General features: G+C 34.5%; 1 protein-coding gene and 1 long non-coding RNA gene across 2 annotated transcripts in view; one reads left to right on the top strand and one right to left on the bottom strand.

Annotated features, from left to right (window-relative positions):
* dpr8 (defective proboscis extension response 8) overlaps positions 1 to 24,453 on the top strand; it is a 486,244-nt gene that overhangs the window by 78,417 nt on the left and 383,374 nt on the right. The gene's annotated exons all lie outside the window — the stretch shown is intronic.
* LOC111504239 (uncharacterized) lies at positions 14,808 to 15,950 on the bottom strand. Its single transcript, XR_002721973.2, has 2 exons — positions 15,537 to 15,950; positions 14,808 to 15,426 (listed from the first exon to the last, which is right to left on the bottom strand). It is a non-coding gene; the product is annotated as an uncharacterized lncRNA (long non-coding RNA).

Raw genomic sequence — 24,453 nt, 5'->3', positions numbered from 1 at the left:
CGAGACCCTAATGCACTTGCTATCAGCATGTCCAGCATATGCGGTCTCGGCCTATATCCATCGACATAACGCGGCCCTAAGAATGCTATATTACCATCTACGGCACTCTTACGGTATTGACGAGACACCGGTGTTGCCCTACGCTCCGGGGGATATTGAATCCGTTGTGGGGAACGAGAAATGCCGAATTTATTGGAACTATTCGTTCCCCACCCTCAGGCTCATACAAGCTAATAAGCCTGATGTAGTCCTTCTCGACCACCAGACCAAAACGATATTTGTCGTGGAGTTTTCAGCTCCTGGCGAGACGAATATCGTCAGAAAAGAGGAGGAAAAACGGATAAAATATCGAGATTTTGTCTACGAACTCCGCAGACTCTATCCAGATCACTCTGTCAAGATGGTCGTTCTGATTGTTGGAGTCCTTGGTGGAATGATGTCTTCTCTACTCTCGAATCTCAAAATCATACCGGCTTGCCGCACTAAGGCAGAAATCTTAGCCGCACAGATGCAGAAGGCTGTCATTCTTGGCTCACTGCGTTTGCTCAGGGCACATGATTCTCGGACCCAATGATCGGGGCTTCGGGGGTAGGGCCTGACCAGCGCACACTACGGTGAAAAAAAAAAAATAATAATAAGGTTTATTCAAATAGAAATCAATCTGAATAGAAATGCACAGAAATACATATGTGATGTTTACATCGCAATAAACTTATGAATAAACAGACAAGATGGCCCATTAAGACCTCGAGATTGAGCATGTGCACAATTTTTGTCTAGTTGTTTTACAATAAGTCAATTAATCGTCATTATTCGAATTCGATAACAGTAGAAATGGGTGAGAAAAAATGGAGAAATATAATTTCTGTATTTAAAGTTTACATTTATCAATTCACATTAATCCATAAGGGACTTATCCTCAATTTTATAAGGAATAAATGATTGGTGTATCTTTCAACTAGAAGTTGTCTCAAAAATGCTAAGATCCATGTTTCTATCAAGTTGTTTAATGTATTTCTTGAAGATATTTTTGATCATCCGAAGTGAGTTTATTGTTTTCATGTATACTTTATATATCAGGTAACATGTTGAAACATTTCCCTGGCAGATATGTGTAACTAGGTTGACCGGCTGTTTTTTTAGCAATTTGTACACGCATCATATTATTTGTTTTATTTCTTGTTTTATAACTATGCTCTGGACCTTCCAAAAATGTTTTGTTCCTGTAAATATAGGTTAGTACACTAAGCATGAAAAGTTGCCTTATATCCATAACATTTGACTCTCTAAAAATAAGATCCGAAAAATAGCTAAATTTTTTGTCAAATATAATCTTGAGGATTTTTTTCTGCAATATATCTACCTTTTTCATATGACTATGAGCAATCCCTCCCCAGCTCAGTATCCCATACCGCAAGCGAGATTCCACGAGAGCATAATGAATTATTTTCATATGGGTTAATATCAAGTATCGTTCGTAAATATCGGAATTTAGGTAGGATACATCTCAGACTATTTGCTATCTCATTTGTATGTGCGTCCCACTTCAAGTGAGAATCTATTGTGTCTCCCAGATATTTTGTTTTATATGCTACCGCTAGTTTCAGAGTTTTTCCGTTGTGATTTACTAATATGCTATTATAATTTAGTAGGTTGTTCGCATAACTAGTGAAGGGGACGAAAACAGTTTTTTCAACATTTATTGTCATTAGTATATGACCGAGCCAGTCCAATATGTGGATCATATCGTTCTCCACTTTAGATTCAAGGGTTTTCCAGTTATCAGCACTGTAGATGATAGTTGTATCATCCGCAAAGCTGATTATTTTTCTTTCTCCATTTAGGGTGAGCAGATTGTATATGAAAAGAATAGGACATATCACAGTTCCCTGCGGTACACCAAATTTAATAGTCATTTCTTTGCTTTGCTGATGTTATTTTTCATTTCAACTATTTGCTTTCTATTATTTAAGTAATTTTTAAATAGCTCAAGGACATTTCCACGCATTCCTATGTCCTCTAATAGAAAACTATACTTGGAACTACCAAAATATCTATTGTAGTAAGAAAACCACAGGATTCTGTTTGAAAACACGGAAATCATTGCCCCCACTAGGGATTCCATAGCCGACTGGTACGGAAGGCAACAAAAATCTACAAATACACAATATAAACCTCATTGGAATATGGAATTTCATTCTATTTGTAGTCCATCTGGCCTTTCTTTTCAGAATAATGTGGGGACAAGGTAGATCTAGAAGGATCTCCATAGTCACTGACGGTATGGTCCGTTTTCTGTGAAGCCTTCAGCCACCAGGCGATTGCACCAGAAGTGATCATTAGTCTGACAATCATCACATAAATCCAATGGATTTGTTTGGGTTGTTAACCCCAAGTCTTACCACAAATCCTTCGACATGTCCATAGGATACTCTAGTGGAACTAATGTCTGTTTGTATCTTTCATGATCTGAGGTGTTGCCCATTAGCAAAACATGCTTTGCAGAAACACAAATAATTTCATATTTGGTGGTTGATATCAAAGTTCATTTACCTCAGTAATTTCTAAATTATCGTCTATAGATGAAGCACCGCAAGGAAAATGAGCATGCCGATTTCTTCTTGCTGATCAATCTTAGTGAAAATATCGACATCGAATAGATTTTCAGACACTGTTGGTGGTCAGTCTCAGCATGTCACATGCATTTGCAACTTCTTGTTTCGGGCAACTAGATCAGTGAACACTCTGTTCAAAAAGTGGCATTTCAAAAATGCATCAAATTCTCAACAACAACAGAGGTGGGTATCAAATATAAGTGAACAGATTCACCATTGCAATAGTTCAATCTTAAATTATACAATCGTAAACATATAAGATGATCACAAACTTTTACGAGTTCCGGAAACTAACGTCACAAATTTTGCAGTTCTGCATATAAAGACCCATTTCGAACTGCAGTATTCCGCAGCAAAATCACCCATCAATTCGAACGAAATATTCACGATTTTCCTGAATGCATATTCTATCCGTTCGACCTGGATTCGGAAAGTTCGCCAAACAATGTAGACTTGATTGTATCAATAATTATCAGCTTGTCAAATGAATGTATCTGGAGTTGTCCTCATGAAATATTGGTAGGGTGTACAGTTGCGGCAGGAATTGATTATTGAAGCTGCGTGGTTTGTGTTTCCGAAATCTGGTTGTTGAGATGAAGCAAATATGGAAATTTCGGAAACGTGATCCTGGGAATGTAGGGAAGCAATTTCATTTTGATTCGAAACGTAAATATTTCCCCAGGAAACAAATTTGCTCATATGTTGGTGTCAATGTTTGCTGTTACACTATATACAAGGATACAATTGAAAACATCGGCCGACAAATTTTGAAATGTTGTTTCCTTTGAGTATTGAATATCACTAATTTTTGGTACATAGAATACAGTACAGTACCCACATATTCACCCATTCACCAGAAGTAATCAGCCATTATATTTTCATTTCATCGATTTTTGTAACTTATTTCCGTAGTTTTGATGTCTTGGTGGAAATGTTCATCCTGTTCTTCATTAAAACCACCAAGATCATCAGTAAATTAATCCACATCTGGATCTAGGAAGTGGTGTGTTTGTGATTTCCTAAAAAGTTGTTAAAAACATCTTTGAACGCCAGCCAAGCTTTCAATTCACTGGAAATTCACTCCAAATTTCCATAAGTCTTATTCAACTTAACAGAATGAACAACAGGTACAGTAGCGTACTGATTAGATTAGTCATGAACCAGTCCTCTCGTTTCTTATACCAAGCGAAATTTGTATCAGTAGCTAACAGGTGTTTTGCATGAAGTATAGAATCAAGAAGCAGATTCTTCACGAAGACCTAAATCTCTAATCAAATTATTCGACTCACCGTGTGTGAATTTCTATGGCTGACTTGATATTGGTTCACTATTGACGCTGTCTATTCAGTCCTGACGATGCTGCACTGAGATCAGATACTTAATTCGAAAGGAGGACTTGAATTTCAGGACCGTGTGGAATCGTCATTGTAACTGAGGTTAAGATTACTCAGATTATCTTATTTTTTTTTGTTTTTTAACCTTACACATTAGTTGGTACAGCATGAATAGTAGTCACCAATACGATCAGTCTGCTCCCTCCATATCATAAGCATATCAAAAGGTAATGATTGTCTTTCTCGATTTAACCACTGCCTCTCGATTCTTCAACACAATTAGTACAAATTAACTCAAAATAAGCCGTTGAGTTTTCGCGAACATAAAGAATTGTATCTGCACTATTTCGATACTTCCTTGAAGACTTTCTGCTTTTTGAAACTTTTCAACCACAAATCACTGATATATGATAAATAACAGTAGAGCGTAGGCAATTTTTCCAAATAAATACACTAATTCCACTGAAAATTTTGTGAATGAAGTAAGTTTAACAGCTCATTCTCGTGTAACACATTGCGAATGTGTGTGTCGCTATTGTAGCTAATGATCTATTTTCTCACGAGAGGCCGCCTAGTTCAAGAAAAGAGCACCAAATGATTTGATTTACTATTGTTGAGAAAAATGAAACTGCTAGTGAAAAAAACTAATTAATACAATTCATTGTATGATTTTCACTATAAACGGTTTTACAAAAACCGCGACACGTGTTTCGGTATACAATATTCAATCTGTTTCTTATATCTCACTTTAATAGATATTTTTGTCTGTCCATAATATTTTGCATCGCAGTCCTCTCATTAAATTTCGTGAATTCTCGACTTTGTCTTCTGGACTTCCCAAAAAGCTCTGTAGTGTATGACTTGTTTTAAAAACCACCTTCATACCTAGTTCTTTGAAAATATTTCCAAAGTTCTTCGTATATTGTTGGTGTGGAACTGAGATGTACCTGTTTATATTGGTTTTTGTCCTTTCTAAATGTCGAGATTTCCTTCATTCTTAACCTAAACATCTTCTTCCTCACTATGTCATCTACAATACACCTCAGAAACCGTTAGTGGCTACCATTTCTGTATTGTACGTTTTTCTTTTGTGAACCTATCTTGTGTTAGAGAGAAAGTCAAAAGAGGATGCAACAAATAATTCAACCCAGCACGTTTGTTCTGTTCACAGTGATGTGAACTATCAGGAATATACCTCCAAATGCTTGTTTCTTTTCTGAATATATCGTATTCTAACCCTCCATATTGGCTCATCATTACCAAAACGTCAAGAAATGGTAGTTGTCCCTTAGTTTCTAACTCATACGAGAATTTCATTTATGGACATCTATTATTTAAAAAAAAAACAAAGTTTTTTTTGGTATCGAATATCGCGAAAATTTCATCCACATACCTTAGCCAAATCCTTACTTCGGTTGCCGAAGTAAAAGACGTTCTCAAGCAATGCGACAACATACTTACCCCTCGACTGAAACGGAAGTTACAAATTTCCAACCCAACGGTGTCGAAACTATATTGCCTCTCAAAAATCCACAAACCGGGGAAATCAATGCGCCCCATCGTGTCAGATATTGGAGCTCCTACCTACCAAATAGCAAAGTGGCTCACTAAGGAATTTGAAACCTTGTCTATTGCGGAACCAGATTTTAGTATAAAAAACTCTTTAGAGTTCATACAACATACAAAAAACATGGTTCTGCAAGATGGTGAGATTTTGGTTTCTTTTGATGTTAGTTCATTATTTCGTACCGTCCTAATTCCACAGACCTTGTAATACTTCAGGGAATTACTATAGAACAATAATTTCAATAATAACGAAATCGATTAATTCGTTTCTCTTACTAATTTGTGTATGAAACAGAATCGGTTCCAGGTAGAAGGTTGCTTTTATGAACAACAGGAAGGAACGGCCATGGGAAATCTCTTCTCCCCCTACCTGCTAGACCTGTTCATGAGCAGATTCGAAATGAAATCTAAAGAAAAGTCGAAGTACTTTACTAGGATTTGGCTAAGGTATATGGATGATATTTTCGCGATATTCGATACCGAAAAATCGAATATTGAGGACTTTGTTTCCTTCCTAAATAATAGATGTCCATCAACAAAATTCACGTATGAGTTCGAAAATAAGCAACTACCATTTCTTGACGTTTTGGTAATGTGGAGCCAATGCGCAGGATTAGAATACGATATATTTAGAAAAGAAACAAGCACGTACAGGTATATTCCTGACAGTTCACATCACTGTGGACAGCATAAACGTACAATACAGGAAATAGCAGTCACTAACGATTTCTCGAGGCGTATGTAGATGACATAATAGAGAAGAAGGAGTTTAGGTTAAGAATGAACGAAATCTCGACATTCAGAAAGGACAAAAACCGAGATAAATACATCTCAGTTCCATACCACCAGTATACGAAGAACTTTGGAAAGATTTTCAAGGAACTAGGTATGGAGGTGGTTTTTGAAACAAGTCATACACTATAGAGCCTTTTGGGAAGTCCAAAAGACAAACTCAAGAATTCGGAAAAGTCTGGAGAGACAAAAAGATCTGCAAAATATTATCTGCAAAATATTATCTGCAAAATATCATGGAGAGACAAAAAGATCTATTGAAGTGAGATATAAGAAACACATAGCACACTTAAAATATTGAAGACCTGAAAAATCAGCATTCGCCCATCATATTTTGCAATAAAACCATTCCATAGACTCCAGTTTATGAAAATTAGTTAGACAAGTCAACAACAACAGGCAACTAGATGCCCATGAGAGTGTAGAAATAAGTAATCATAATAATATTATGACGGACCAATACCAAATAGCATACTATATAGCTTGTTGAAATAATATTGTTGGGTTTACTGATTACTACATAAGGATACATTGTGAATATATTTAGATAGGCAATATTGTGAAATTGATTTTTATATAGCTGAATATTGTGTTATATATAGATATAACATTCAAACATTACATAAGGACATATTGTAAAATAATAGGTAATGCTAATTGTAAAATTAATTTAAGGTGGTATACCTGTATGATTTACCTGTATGATATATCTATATAGTATAAATAGCTTCAGTTTCGCGAAGTTTCCAGTTTTATCTTCCTCTTGAAGATGATCACTTGGTGATCGAAACACGTATCGAGGTATCAAAAATAACGATTTGGTGTTGCGAAAAACTCCTGTAATATTCAGTGAGTTAATAGTTTTTGAAAATTACAACTGACAACTAACTGCAGATTTCCCCAAGAACTCCCCTATCACCATCTAACAAACATGCATATTCAACATGAACGTTATTGTTACACAACGGTAATTTATATTCACGTAACGTTTCTGAGCAAAGTGAAATTCATTCAAGAATTTTCTCGACATTCAAAAGACCACTCAGGATCATCGCTCGTTGCTGGATCCACAAAATAGCTCCGGGAGATGTTGATAAATGCGAGTAATAATGTTACAGATGGCCTAATGACTTCGCCTCGACGGAGCCTATCAATAATTCCAGGGATTCCTTAATGGCGTATCTGGAAATGTCGTGTTTTGCTCGTGATTGAAAATTATGATTTATCGAAAATAATGTTATAGGACCTCTCCATGGGGATAGTTCAATGTCATATTTTTGACAATAATACAGGTGGGTTTGGATACTATTGATTCACTTGAATTCAAATTTCCAATATTTTCATTTTTCCACTCTCTCGGCATATGTCACGTTAGATATCAACATACAATCGAAAAATTTCAGTAATATTTCTCGCGAATAGATTTTTTGCAGAAGTTTTTCGAAAATCACAGTTGATATTCTTCAGAGTTTTTGAAAGATTCACGTTGTGAGAAAGCCTAATCAATCAAATGTCTGTCTGATACAATATCTTCTAACAAATTGTATCATGACTTTTCACTTATAGTCAAGGGGCATTCTTGGAGACTGGCGTTCAGGTCAGTCTGAAATCACTACACTATAGGTTAATGGACTCACACAACACGAATGAATTGTTCCTTAAGATGATTTGATTTATAGCCAGTCTTCAAGTATGCCACTGACTGTGAAAAGTTTTCATTCCTTATATAAGAAATTAGGCAAATTTCGGATATGCTGTTGGTTATCTCGTTCTCAGGCAGATGGGGCGATGACAAACCAGTTGTTTGTTGTTCGCTTCAGCCTAATCCGAGGGATGATACTCTGAAGGAATTTGATTTTCAACTACCGGAAATCATCGACTATATGTTGATGATAGAAACTGCGTTGCACTGACGAGTGGCCAAAGAGCCCGAAACCGGTCTGCAAGTGTGTTCCAATAATTGAAAATCTATTGCAGCAGTTGTATCGCCAACAGCAAACGCATGAATAACTTTAGTGAAGAATCCTGCAATGACACCTGTCAGTGCTCCAACGCACCTCGTGGTATTAGCCAGGAGAGTAGTTGTTTCCTGATAGGTTCCAATCCAATAACCTACGGTGTAGGGCCTGAACGAATTGTTCCTTCAGATGATTTGTTGTATCATTTCGTTAACTTACAATATGTGATATTTTCTTTGTAGTATCTAATCCTGCTAACACACATGTGAATTTACATTTCTATCGCCTTTAAAACTTTTTTTTTGTTTTTATTGACGCCTTACAAAACAAACATAATTTTTCCCCAACAAAGAACATAAATCTCATAAAACTAGTCAATAAGGGAAGCCGCATGGACATTTGGAAAAACTTAAACATCCATAAATGTAACAGTCATAAATCACTTATCGAGGAACAAGTACAAATCAAAAGACAACAAGATTCAACATTCAATATAATGAACAAATCAAAACACACTCCTAGAAACAATAAACCTAGAGAAGATCCAACACATAGAATAGTACCTGATGTAATCCAAGATAGAGTAAGGCCTAGAGGATGACAGCGCTCGCAGATAATTGAACAGAAGTTATTATTGATTTCAATTTAAGAGCCACCGGAAGACAGCTGTTTCAGCCTATTGAGCATCGTCAGTACCGGGCAGGCGGTCCTCGATTGAAAACAAAATGAGAAAAAAAGTACTTGATAAAAATAGCTGCGTAAACGCAAGCGAAACATAAGTGGAACCACCTATTAATTGGTGTGACACCCAAGTCAACTTGCCAAGTTTTTATGTCAGTGTTGGTGGTTTGACCAATCAACCGACAACTGCGGTAGCAGAAATTTGGGAAGCTAACCTGAAATGCCATCGGAGAACGAATCCACATGTTTCTAGAAATGATATGAAATCTAGAAAGGTTATTGCAGTCAACTGTCAACTGGCATTTTTATGCCAGATCCACACATGTAACAAAACACATAATATTCATAAACAAATTTATTTCAAAAACAATATACACAATATTTGAAGTTTCTACCAATATTGAAAATAAGAAATATAATTCGAGATATTTATTCACTGCATAAAATATTCCTGAATGTTGTCATGTTACAAATATTATGAATGTATTTGAATCAGGATGTTCTTACTCTCAAGAAAATGTTTACTGAAAAATATACTAAAATAACAACTCTGTGAATTCATCAGCACCAAATAAAAAATGATAAATATATAATTTCATTGAAAAAATAAAACTGTATTATATCAAGAAATGAGCGAGATATAGGTTAAACCCAAAAATGAAGTATTTCAAGTGAATGGTATGATGGGTTCTTCAATGAATATCGCTTACTCAAAGTTATCCAAACTTTGCTCACCAGAAGAGTTTACCTGATAATTGTCCAACAATGTATTAGCTAATGTTTCGAGTGCTGATTAACGGAAAAACTGATTTTAAACCTGATACCTGGAACAAAATGTACATTAACGTTCATTATCACTATATGAAAGTGGCACAATGAAATAAATCAAATAGATATTTTTCTCATAGGGTCCTCATGAACATTTACAACTTTTTATGACTTGGAGGGCAACTTGCATTCCCTTATTGTCTTAAAATTAATGAAACTAATGGAAAACTATTTCTAATTGTTTTATATAGATCACCGGGAAGTGATGAAATAGTGTTCCTAGAAAAATTGCAACAATTGCTTTACAGAATATATGTAAATGATGCTTTCTATTTGTTCTGTGGAGACATAAATGTAAATATGTTATCTGACAGTAATATTTCCAAGCAGGTAAACAACTTATTCAAAGAATTTAATATGGTTAATGTAATCAAAGAACCAACAAGAATACAGGGTACATCACAAAGACTAATAGATGTTATGTTCACAGATGCAAATACAGAGAAAGTATGGGTGAAAGATTCTTATATGTCTGATCAGACATTTCAGGTATGTAACATTGATGAAATTTGTGGAAAAGTGCTATATAAAGAACTATAGAAACATCTGTCTGCAAAGTCAACTAGCCAAAGTATTTGATATATGCTGCTATTCCAGACTAGTAGAGTTTCTTGAGTCAAATGATCTGATACAGAACTTCCAACACGGGTTCAGGAGGAAAAAATCTACAACTACCGCTATAGCTCAACTCACTTCTTTTATCTATGACACATGGAATGAAAAAGAAACTCCTATTGCACTCTATTTTGATTTAAGTAGGGCGTTCGACATGGTAGATCATAAACTACTCCTTGATAAACTGGAGTATCTGGGAATTAGAGGAATAGGTAACGACTGGCTGCGCAATCATCTTGACGGAAGAAGGCAAGCTGTAGTACTTAATGATAATGTATCTGATGAACAATTTGTCACACAGGGGGTACCACAGGGTTCAGTACTTGGCCCACTGTTGTTCATAGTGTTTATGAATGACCTGACTCACTCAGTCAGACAAGCAGATTTAGAAATTGTATATGCAGACGACACAAACTTCTGCTTGAGAAACTCAACAGCTCAAGAGTGTTCTGCCAGAGCTGATGTAAGTGCACAGGCATTTTATAATTACTGTCACAATAACGGATTATCTGTTGATGCAGAAAAAATTCACTTTATGATATTATTACCCAAGAATGGCAGCTTTGATAACACTCTAACAATAACAATGAACCACCAAACAATTCAACAAGCTGAATCGATAAAATTCCTAGGAGTCACAGTGGACCATAAGATGACCTGGAAAGAACATATTAATAATGTAGTAGCCAAACTAAGCAGTATCTGCTTCTTAATGAGGCAATTACGTAACACAGTCAGTTTTGATGTCTTGAAAATGGTATATTTTGCACATGCAGAAAGCATACTGTCATATGGTCTCATTTTTTGGGGGTTATCTAGTAATCTGAATGATGCATGTATTATACAAAAAAAAATGATGAGATGCATGATGGGAACGTCACCTACCGCATCCTGTAAAGAATTGTTCAGGAAAACAAGAATCTTAACCCTACCCAGTCTTTACATATTCAAACTAATTATAGATTTCACACAACAAAAACACAATATTCCCAAGAATCGAGACATCCACGACTATTATACAAGAAATATGAACAAAATCTATCAACCACTTTCTAGATTGACTATTGGACAGAAATCTCATAAATACCAACAAATAAAATGCTACAACAAATACTTGGAGATATGCTCGGAACCAAACAAGACGGGTAAATTTAAGACTGAGCTACATTCATTTCTCTGTAACGGCGCATTCTATTCTCTGAATGGATACCTGGCGGCATGATTATTGTAACCTATATATTATATGTGTGTGTAAGTGTGTGTAAGTATATATATATATATCGTAGAGTTTTCTTCTTTTATAATGTTTTATATTTATATTTGGGATTCGTTTGAATTTTTAGCCTTAGTTTTAAGATTTTGACTAGTCTGATAAGTATATATATATATATATATATATATATATATATATATATATATATATATATATATATATATATATATATATATATATATATATGAATTGTGTATATGTTTTAATGATGAATGAAGCTACTTACTACTCACTTACTTACTTAACAGTACTCCTTACATTTTCGGTTTCTTGGCGCACCTGCCTGTACCAGGTACCCCTCCGTTTCCTTTGGGGCATATTGATACTATCTTGAAAAAGTTTTATAAAAATTATGAAAACAAATGATACAAAAGAATGTGTCATTCACTTACTTTTCTCTACTGAAGATACACAACTGAAATCACTCCAGTTTAAACATGTACTTAGTCAAACCAACAAATCTCACACATCAACTCTCTTCGGGCTCGAAATGAGGTATTGCAGGTTGAGCACAATGTCTTTATTATCGATACTATTATCTTTCACTTACTTTTCTCAAAAGTCTGAATATGTGTACCTCTACTGTTTGAAGATGCAAAAGCAAACTATTCGCTGTACTGCAAATTGGACAACCCCAAACTATAAATGTTACGCTAAACATGAGAGAATTTCACTTTGATAGTAACACCAATACACCATACAGTACACACGCGAACCTGCCAAGTCAACCGCCATGTTAAAACAAATGTCGATTTCAACGCAAAGCTGCCAAGCGTTGTCTGTCGCGCGCTACACTTCAATTGACCAATGAGAAACATTTACTCGAATACTTCACTTCCCCATTTCTCTGTTGCCATGATTTGTCGCTTTGTAATCGAATAATTTCGAATACAAAACGACAAATAGGATGAGGATAAACCGATTTATTGAAGCAATTGATTCATTTATTGGGCCTTTGTAGTTGGAGCAATTCATCAGAATCTTCGCGTTAAGTTCAAAAACTGGTTAACACTATTAGGGTTATAGTTTTGTTTTGTTTTTAATAATTTTGCATTATTTGAATACGTTATCATAAGATAATTAAAAATTCCAGTAACACATCGCATAGAATATTCCAAAATATACAGTGGAGATATATTCTAAGAATATATGATATGGTATGTTCAATCGACAATATTTTTAGAATATTCACGGGAGAATAATCCATCTATAGACATTCTATGCACATTCTTTAGGGAATAATCCTGCCATATTCATTCAAGTATATTGTATGAATATTCTAAAGGCATGTATGTATTCCAAAAATATTCTATGAATATTTGGAATATATACGTTCGTTTTATGACATAGAAGGAATATTTCATGAATATCTGGTGCTGTGGGTTTCTCAGTGTGTTGCTTCGAACTTGGAAACATAGAAAACTTGCAAAGGGTCAAATCTGTTGAATACGGTGGCTGAGGCATAAATATGGTGTTGATTTTTGGCCAAGAAATTATGAACAATCAATGACCAGTGACCAGGTACATTGTCGTGACGTTTTTCAACAATACTGGGCATTTTCTTCGTAATTTCTCTCGCGAGCGATACGACTATGTACGAGCTGATACACTACGCCACGGTGTTCGAAAAAAACCGTAATAAAAAACCTTACATTTGATCTAACTTGGCGCAAAAGTCGTTGTACTGTTTTTGTTTCGCTCAATGTTTACTTCGACTACCGTGGCGTAATACATCAGAAATTTTTGCCACATAGCCGTACGGTCAATAGGAAGCATTTTCTTTAATTTGTGCGTCGTTTGCGCGAAGCAATACGAAGAAAACATCCGGGATTGACAAAGAACCATTCGTGGCTTTTTCATCATGATAATGCACCTACTTTCTCGTCATTGTCTGTTCGTGATTTTTTGACCAATAACAATTGCGTAATCATACCTCAGCCACCAAATTCACCATATTTGCTTCCCTGCGGCTTTTTTCTGGTCCCAAGATTGGAGTGACACTTGAAAGGACGACAATTTGCAACGATTAAGTAAATAAAAATCGAATCGCTGAGAAAGTTCAAGGACGTACTGAAATGTGCATGTCAAATTGGCTTCGAGGACGGTAAAAAACGCTGGCACAAGTCTTTTATACCCGAGGGAGACTTTGTAGGATACAAAATAAAAATTGATAAAGAAACAAATATTTTTTGAGAGAAATTTACTTCATTTTTCGAACAGGCAGCGTATCTTTTCAAGTATCCAGAATTCAAGTGACGAAAGACATACCTACAACCACCTCATCTTATTCAATTTCACCTGGAAATATGAAATGGAAATTGTGCTATGAATTATGGATTGATAATCTAACTCTTTCTTACAAATGCTGCCACTAGAAGAGTTGTAATCCCCTTAAAAAATTGGTACACGTCTCTTGAAAAATAACATGGATAGCTCCTAATCTTCAACGGTGGTTGGAATCTGCCAAAGTGATTTATACTTGGGTAAGCGGTTTTTTAAGAGAATCCATCGGTTTAGAATTGGAAACAGGAAACGCTTGGAAACAGGAAGATAATAAGTAATACAGCCACAGCAAAAAGAAAGATATGGCTGAATGGAAAACCTGAAGAAAATTAAAATTCGAGATCATCAATCACTTTTTATATGTTTTCATTTTGTTTAGATTGTTCAGATAATGGTACGGAAAATATCACGCACGGTAAATGGACAGGAAACACTGTCAGTTTTATGGATACAAATTGCAATGGAAATATTGTTGACATTATCAATGATGGTGAATGAGTTTGCTGTTTTTCATGTGTTTTTTTATGTTGGCTAGTCAAATAAGCTTTCAAGATTGTTATCACATTGCGTTCTCGTTTCGTTGTCAATTTTGAAAAAAATATCAATTTGGTGCTGAAAGTGTAACCTTTTTTTATCAAAAGGTACACTTGCACGAAGCTCTTAGTCAGGAAGCTTATTTGGATCGTGAATAGGAGGAAACTAAAAAATTTGGTGTTGAATCGGGCGCCACCGGATTTAAAACAGTAGTATTTTAGAATTTTGCCAACCACGGAAAACAAAATTCATATTATATGACGTAAAAAAAACTATCCAGTGACTACATAAAATATTCCACTATCTCTGTTGAAAAACGAAAACAACATTAAAATAAAATATCATTTAATAATTCGAACATTCAAACAATCATATGTTTAGGAGAATCTAAGTTAGATATGATCAACATTTAAATTATATAACTCGCCTGTTCATAGTACTATGTTCAGCGTAACAATTGTGAGTATTCTAATGATTCGCTGTAAAAAAAATTAAGATTGATTCTTCAAAGTAATTATTTTAAATGAATTGCACGTGATAAATATATCAGTGCCAATAATTTTTCATTATCAGTTGCGGAGGAGAAAATAATAATATCATCTAATAATCGGTAATCAAATAAAAAATAATGAATCAGAAAATATCGAAAATCTGGCCTTAATTTCCCTCGATGTATGATGGTGCTTGGAGTTCTTGGTAATGTCCTAAAGAGATGACGACAACTTGTAGTAGTGCTCTTATAAAAAAATGTTCCACTGTTACATGAATATGGAGTAGAGGAGTTCTCAGGAAATGTAGAAATATGATTCTGCCAATTAGTACCAATACTTCGGATTCGACTGACGAACGTGATTCGGATACTGGAGTCGATCAAACTTATTATATAACAAATTCTGAAGTCGGAAGCTTTTCCCAGCTGACTGAGTTGGTACTCTCCAGAAGAAACCCTACGAGAGAATTAGGAATAAATTTTCACGTGATTGGAAAATAGGCCAATTCTCCTTTTTTTTTTAAAGCAAATGAAATTATACAAAAACTATGGACTAAAAAAACTTACCCCAGTAAAGGAAGGTTTCTATTACAAATAGGTATAAAACCTACTATTAAATGATCTACAAAGTGATGAAAAAGCAATAGCCATACAGCATAACAAATCCAATTAAGAAATAATGCATAAACGCAATTTGCTGAGACAGAGAGAGGCAAAGCCGCTTATCATATCACATCACCTTGGTAACTATCCACAATATTCAAAAATATTTTCAGAGGACAGAAACGGAGTTTGGGATTCGGAAGAGTGAAGTCGTGTGCCATCTAATAGAGACAGGTAGAACTTGGAATGTTCTAGGTATAGACAACATTATAATTGATAAATATTAGGTTCGAATTCATTGTTGGCTGGTGGCACCTATCAGTAAAGAGCATCACTAGGACAGTACGAAATGAATTGATCGTGATCGAATATGACATGTATACAGGTAATTCCATAAAATAGTTCGCGTAATACTCTGAACAAAAAAAACGTTACAAAAGGTATGTATTTTTTCAACGCCTTTGCTGCCTTTGTGCAGAAGCGAGTGTGATCAGAATTTAAAGATTGTTTCAAAACTAAAAATATTGTGATTTCAATTATTGAAACCATATATCACAATATATCTTGCAGGCCATTTGAAAATAATTGAAACGTTCGAATTGTTATGACAAAAAAGATATAACTATCTATTGAAAAATAAAGAAATACAGGAACCATTCATAAATGCTTCCAAATTATTTTCTTCACGAATTCTCCCATATTAGTGATGACAGTTTTAATAACTAGATATGGCTTTAAGAGGCAAGTCTATGTGTTTGTGGAAAATTTGAAATTATTAGCTGAGAAAAAATCATACATTTCCTCCCACGAACATGTAAACAAGTGATTTGATATTTTAGAATGGCAAACGAAAGTGATGGACGATTGGAAATGATCAACCTACAAACGCAGCTAATCTGAAAAACTCTCATATTTGAGTGCTTGTTATAATAGGTGATATAAGCACCTATTTGATTTTGCCTAATGAGAATATGAAGAACTGGCTATACGTTATTATCGTACATCATTATATGATTCATCAAGCGAGAATGAAGTTCATTGTGAATTATCTGAGCGAGTATTAACCATTTCTCGCGAGTAGAATACTACACTTTTTCTATGACTCCTATCACATCAAGAATTTTTCAAAATAATCTCCAATTGTGAAAGATTTTTCGATTTCCGTTATCATATTAAATTTCAAAAGGTTTGAAAATTGAGTGGTTGAAAAAGTTTTGAAAATATCAGTCTTCACTGGAATTCAAACACAAGATCTTATGTTCTTATGCCGCTTGTATTTATTACTAACCTTACTGCAGTTTCGTACTATAAGGACAATTTCAAACGAATACAATAAACTTGTGGTAGAATGAAATCTGAAATACTTAACGTTTCGTCTGCTATTGCCGCAATTTTTCCTACCATTCTCCAAACATGATAGTAAGTGCATACTAATATTGTTTTTTTCTTTCAGGTAAACTATTTGCCAGAGACTGCAAAAAAATCTTCGATAGGTGAGATTAACAACGATCGCTTTGAGAAAGTCAGTTATTTTTAGCACATTTATTTGATATCTGTTGAGTCGCTATCAGTAATGGACACAGTCGAACGTTTTGCTATAGATAAACATGCTTCATGAACCTCATTGTACTCCACAGAAAGTCTCGATTTCGTATTCCATTGAAATCCATTCAGTGGGAGGCTATCGTTATATTAAAAGCGAAGTTCTCAGGTTGATAATCGCAACTTCAAAAACAGATATCGAGATGTTGATGAAGGTGAAGCAAAATCATAGATAGGAGCCATCAATCACGGTATACCACACGGTACAATTCTTAGTCCGTTACGTCCACATCGATGATTCAGTTAGTTTTATTGTATGTACAAAATATTAACAATTTGCTAATGATAGAACTTCAATATGTTCAAATACGAATAGGCTGAAACTGAATCACAATTAAACCAATAGTGTTCAAATTCCAACAAAAACTATGGTAATTCATACTCTATAATCTATACTCAATATTCTTTACTTTATACACCATACTTTATACTCTATTCTCTTAACTCTAAACTCTATACTCTATACTCTATACTCTATACTCTATACTCTATACTCTATACTCTATACTCTATACTCTATACTCTATACTCTATACTATATACTATATACTTTATACTCTATTTTTTATACTTTTATACGCTATACCTCATACTCTATACCCTATACGCTATACTCTATACCCTATAATCTGAAATCTATAATCTATACTCTATTCTATACATGATCTATACTACTATACTCGTGTTTGTATGATCGCTTTTTTTGATAGGTTCGAAACTTTTTTCCATGATTTTTAAATAAGTTCGATGAATTTACAGAAGTAGCTAAAGTCATTTTGATTCAGTCAGGAGTTTCCTTCCCGGTTTCAAATATATGTCTCTGAGATATCTCAGCTTTCTTAATTTCAAGACAATGATTTTGAGTTTCTGTTTGAGAATTGTTCTAAATGATTGTGAGTTGTCACAAATATACTTGTATATACAAGTGGAATAGTCAACATATACTCTACATATCATAATCTTCATTGATATTTGAAGAATTCTCTGAAACAACTTCTCATTTGAAAACACTTGGAATATGAAATACTTCAAACATTGTTGTTTCTAATATCAGTAATATTCCAAAAGAAACAACTACCTTTGAACGGACATTCAAAATTCAGAGACTTTAGTAATTGTTTTACACAAGGTACACTTCTAGGTCCGTTATTCTTCATCATTCACAATATATATTCATGTAGTTCCATCGAATCTCGTGAAATTTTTTATTGTCTTTGATGTGCCCTAACAGTACGTCCAAAATAATTGTTTCTCATCGTATCTGTATTATTATTTCATCACTATCGAAACATTTCTTTTTCGATGTGGTTTTTATTATTCAAGGAAATTTACAGATGTATAGTCTATTTCAAAAGAGGGTAGAGTAATAAATCATGAAGTGTCATAAAATTTGCCTGAATTTCGTTGTCGTCCATGGGCGTAGGCAAATCTTAGGATTATTAAACTTAATAATTAAAGTAAATTAAAAATTACAGACATAGATAATAATAAAAGGCCATTTTTGGGAAGTAATTTGGTCTAAAACTAAGTACCTACATGTATTTAGGTAAGTAAAATTTCTTAAAAAAAGATTAAGATTAATTTTAGTGGTTCTTGTAAACTTATTTAATATGCAATTTGGGTTCATATACTTGAGCATGATTTCTCAAAAAAGGGTTAACACTTAGTTCCGAGGTGCCATGTCATTATAATAATCCCTTTTTGACCCTGCCCACCAATCATGCAATACCTATTAAACCCAGGTAATCAAGAAAAAGGGTTTAAATATATTGTAATGGTGTCTTAAACATTCGAGTTATAATAGTAATTGTTACTACACCAATTAAACGTACAGTGATATTGTGATATAGAAATAGTGAAAAAGTTATAAAATGGGGACATTTACTCCAAAGAAAAGAAGTGTAAAAAATTATCCGCTATCTGTTTGCGAAAAAGTTATAATTTTAAATGTATATGATTGCATAAAACACGATCACCCTAGTTTGTCTGTGCAAGAAAGTGTTGAGCGATGTGCCCGAATGACTGGAATTGGACAGTCCACGATTTTTAAATTATTGCGAGAAAGAAATATATCAGGCCAGGTAAGTCCATGCAAGAGAAAATCAGGAAGACCAATAAAAATCTTAGATGAAGACACCAAATGTGACATTCGAAGAAAAGTTCATTCGTTTTATTTTAAAAAGGAAATACCCACTTTTGAAAAAATATTTATCGAGATAAGCCAAGATAACGATATTCCTTTGATATCCAGAAAACTTTTATGGAAAACTTTAAAAAGTATGAATTTTGCCTGGGAAAAGCACAATCGAAAGGCACTATTACTGGAAAGTGATGAAATTGTTTGCTGGAGACGAAAATATTTGACAACTATAAAGCAGTACCGCAGAGAGCAAAAGAAAATTTTTTATCTTGATGAGACGTGGATAAACGAAGGTTATATAGTCAAAAAAATGTGGCAAGATAAAAATATAACAAGTTCTCGCCAAGCTTTCATAGAAGGCCTTTCGACGGGTATCAAAGTGCCTTCGGGAAAAGGGAAGAGGCTTATAATTGCTCACATTGGAAGCGAAGACGGATTTTTAAAAGAAGGTTTGTTAAGCTTTGAGTAGTGCCGGACGGGAGATTATCATGAGGACATGAATTCGGATGTCTTCGAAGACTACTTCGGGGAAATGTTAAAATTTCTTTCAGCTGATTCGGTCGTGGTTATGGATAATGCAAGCTACCATTCAAGGCGCTTAGAGAAGGTACCAACTTCAGCTTGGAGAAAGCAAGAAATTATTAACTGGCTGTCAAAAAAAGGTATTCAGTTTGAGACGAATTCAGTAAAGAAGGAACTACTAGCCATAGTAAAACAACATAAATCTCGCTTCATGAAATATGCCGTAGAAGATGTAGCAGAAAAGTATAAAGTAACTGTGCTGCGCCTACCGCCATATCATTGCGAATTAAATCCTATAGAACTTATATGGGCACAAGTTAAAGGATATGTTGCAAGGCACAATACCACATTTAAAATGAAAGATGTCAAGGTATTGTTTGATCAAGCCATTATGGAAATCACATCAGAAAACTGGCAAAAAGCAATCCAGAGGAAGATAAAATGTGGGAACTGGACAACTTGGTCGATCAGGTGGTTGACCCTATAATTATAACACCAGGGGATGATGACAGTTCTTCGGATGAAGACTATACTGATGTAGAATAATTTAATTGAATTGTAAATATACTGTAGCGGGATAAGCAATCTGGACAGAGACCAGTGTATCAGTGACAGTGACACTTTTGCTTAGGTTAGGGTTTAGAATTAAGGGTAGTCTGAATAATTATTTTCTCGGAAGGTTCTCGAAAATTGTACCTAGTAATCTCTAGAACATTCAATTAGGGTATAAATAGAGTGTTGTTAAACGTTAAGGGAAGTTCACAGTTTTAGTATTGTTCAAGTGTCAAATTGTAATAACGTATCCAGTAAAGTTCTTGTCGTTTTTGTGAATAAATTGATTTAAAGTCCCCACAAGTGTTTCAATACGTAAAGTTCGTTCGTGTGTGTTTGTGAGTATTTCCCGATTTCGGTTCGTATATATTTTATTGTTACATTTTATATTTTTTTAATAACACTGTTCTGCTGTATTAAATTTTTATTTCCTTTAATATAATTTTTATGAATGCATATTCTTTTGGCAATTATCCCACTAGCGCGCCTCTGGCTCAGTATTTATCCGTCGATAACAATGGACAAATCCCTTAAAACAGGGTGATACCTACCTGCTCTTTATGAAACGACATAATTTTGCAATGCGGACTAGGGAAGTGACAGAATTTATTGACGGATCACCCTGTAGCGCTTTTGAATACTTAATGAGATTTTATTACTCTACACTCTTTTGAAATAGACTATAGCTAGGATCACTTTGGTTTAGTCACGGGTGTGTTTTTTCTTTCGAAAACATGTACATGTAAAAATCCATACTACTCAATAATAAAACAATACTTATCATATAGTATCAATGATCACAGCAACATTTATGTTGGGAGAGAAATATTTCAGCACAATCCTGAAGAAGACAAACATTTTGGTTGGCGAAAAATGTGAGCCTGGATTATTAACTAATCGACGATGACGAAGAGAAATTCACAAAAAAATCTTTTAATCGCGGTACAAACTTGATTCCCGAGCATGTCAAGGAAACTGAATTTTAATCCTCGAGCATAAATTAGGGAGCTTAAATTCTCTCCCAACTGAAATGCCGAGAAATAATACCAGGAATTTTAAGAGTCAGTAATCCTTCTACGCCTAAGACGCAATCTAATGAAAAATTTTCAGCCCTTCAAATTCAGGTCTGCGAGGGAGATTTGAAGGGTGGAGAATTTATTATATCTATATTTACTTCCACAAAGGGTGGGTTTGATTTCGCGATTTTGTTTTCATATCAATGATACTTTTAATGAAACCAGTTGCATTATATTTTCACCCCGAATATTCTCTTTTCATTTGTTGATGTTGATGTTGAGATAGTTACTGTTGAACTGAAACATGAATTCGTCCACCAATGGTAGACATCAATATTTCGGAATCAGACACTTGTCGTATTACGAGCTTATATCATGAATGAGTTGAATTTTTTCATGTTATCCATACATACATTTATTACTGCACCCGAACTTTCTGCTCGTTTTTACCTGAACCGAATATTTCTTAACTTTGCTTCGTTTAATTTTCATGCGATAACCAGCTCTCTCCCAATTCCATTGTCTTACACACTCTCAATTCGCTCTCCCTTTATGAACACAGTGCCATCAGGAATGTGAACAACTTCATATATGAAGCTAGTCCTTGCATCAACATATTATAAATTCACAGCGTGTAAAATACTCATTACTCTTTCACAATAACCCCAGAGTAATTTTCCACTAGCCCTAGCAAAAAATTATGTACATTCTAAAGGTAGCCATTCACCGCGCGACTACAACTGATTATTGCGAGTGTACGGTTGAGCTCTTCAACTTGATGATGTTCGTTACATACTCATTTCTTTCTGAAGAATTCACCTGGTTGCATTCTAGCTAATTACAGCGAAGTTACATTGCAAGGCAGTGGTAGTTCGAAACGACAACGTGGATGTCGACCTTTAGACACAGTAACAATGGCTTGTTGCTTCATGTAATCTCTGTCGGAGCTTTGTTTCCGTGAACAATGTGACATGTCATGACCTGAATTCAACGCTGTATTCCACTAAAAAAACAGCCGCTGCATGAGAAACGAATATCTTTTGTTCGCTTTCCCTAATGTTTTGATAATGGTTTTTATGTAAGTTCGTCGTCTTCTGGAGAATTCAACAGAATATTAGTGAGGTCGAAAAAAGGTCGTTTATGAAAAGTTCGGGCTGTAATGGACATTACGCTGTTATGAATAGGCGTTCAGATTCGCTCGACAACAATTGGGTTGAGTTACTAAAAAGGCTATTATGATTAATTTATGTTCAGTGAATTTCAGAACATCAACAAAAAATATGAGGAATGCCATGTATGTTATTTGGATAATGCGTTTTATTCAAGAGACAAATTATTTTTCTGAACGGGCCTAATATGAATCGTGAGTATAGTCGAAGTAAACGATATTGTGCACATTTAAAGTGCACTCTTAAAGGCCAAAGAAACCAATACATAGAAATGAACCGGCTGCCAACTAGTATTCGTGAAGTGTAGAATTGGCAGTTTATATTGGATAATTTTCACTAACCGAGTTTTATGATTGGCTGAAGAGTCCTGAAATTGAATTTGAAGTCATGTTACGGTGACGAATAGAAATCGTGGAATGCGGGGATGGTTATCAACGTCGTGTTCAGTTCAGGAACTGATCGCGATTTGAGTGTTGAAATTCGATATTGGTGCAGATATCATTACTTGGAATATTTTGCTATTTGTTTAAAATGTGGCGTCCTTAAACAAGTACTAATAGTAATAACGAGAATGATAACAACGCAGACTTTTTCCAGTGCAGTGATTCCAATTGTTATGGTGAAAAATGCGAAAAAGAGATACCAGTGAATAAGAGTCAGATGCATTTGAATATTTTAATACAAAGAGTATGTTTCAATGGATATAAGAATATTCATCTCAAGTTTGGTTTCGAGGCAAACAAACTACTACTAGCCACATCAGATTTGACTGAAATTCCTTTCTCTACGTGAAATAGTCAAAAACAAACCTTGCTCATGAACGCAAGATGAGATGTGATATAGGATTACCTTTAGATGTAAATTTAATAAAATCATTGAAAAAATAATATACGACTGTTACAAAAGCAATGAGATTCCTACAACTGAAATCACATGAAAGAAATCGAATACTTTCGGCCATAACGTGAGCTGCTGTGACATAACTGTAGCAGTATTTTTAGATCTCAAACGTGCATTTGAAACGGTTAATCGTAAAATATCAATTGGAAAATTGAAAAATCATTGCATTAAAGGAAAAGTACTTGATTGGATCAGTGATTACCTCACAGAAAGGAACAGGTAACCAAAATCAATGAATTTGTATCAACAGCAATAAGCATAGACCACGGGGTTCCGCATGGATGTATTTTGGGGCCATTACTATTCTCAATTTACATTATTGATATCAACAAATGTAATGAATATGAATATGAACATTATTTCGCTGATGATGCCCTAGTATCGGTTAGTGATAATAGTATATTATGCAACGATCATGTAATGATGGTTATTAAGACACGAGCATTAACTGGGATACGAAACGAGCCGAAGGCGAGTTTTGTATGGTATATGCGAGTGTATTAATAATCATTACATGAGAGTTGCATACGCTATTTTTTCTAAACCCGATAAATAATGAAAAACTATAAATATTATATTTGTATTGAACACATTTACAGTAATTTACTCATATTTTTAAAGAAAAAAACAAAAACTTAATGGTATTATCATGGATATATGAAAACTATAAAGATTCTAATTATATTTATATTGAATATAACTACTGTAATTATTCTGATCTTTTAAAAATATCAAGGTTATTTATTGTGCAATTTGAAGAGTTTATTCCAGGTACCACTGATTTGGAAGTGGAAGGAATATTTACATTTACTTATTTCATTGTTGTTACTCTCAATAGAGTTCCATATTGTATTGAAAATGCTGATTTTATTTTAAAGCGAATTTTCAATGTAGCCTTCCGCCACTGAATTGGATTTCCAGCCATCATGACGTTTTAATGCAGTAATATCGCCTCCGGCATCAACTAATACGGTTGCAGA

This window comes from Leptinotarsa decemlineata, unplaced genomic scaffold (genome assembly GCF_025532065.1).
Source record: "Leptinotarsa decemlineata unplaced genomic scaffold, Ldec_3_MD MMD2_tig00002974_RagTag_RagTag, whole genome shotgun sequence".
Lineage (NCBI taxonomy): Eukaryota > Metazoa > Arthropoda > Insecta > Coleoptera > Chrysomelidae > Leptinotarsa > Leptinotarsa decemlineata.
The sequence above is the reverse complement of the archived record's forward strand: the minus strand, read 5'-3'. Positions and strand labels throughout refer to the sequence as shown.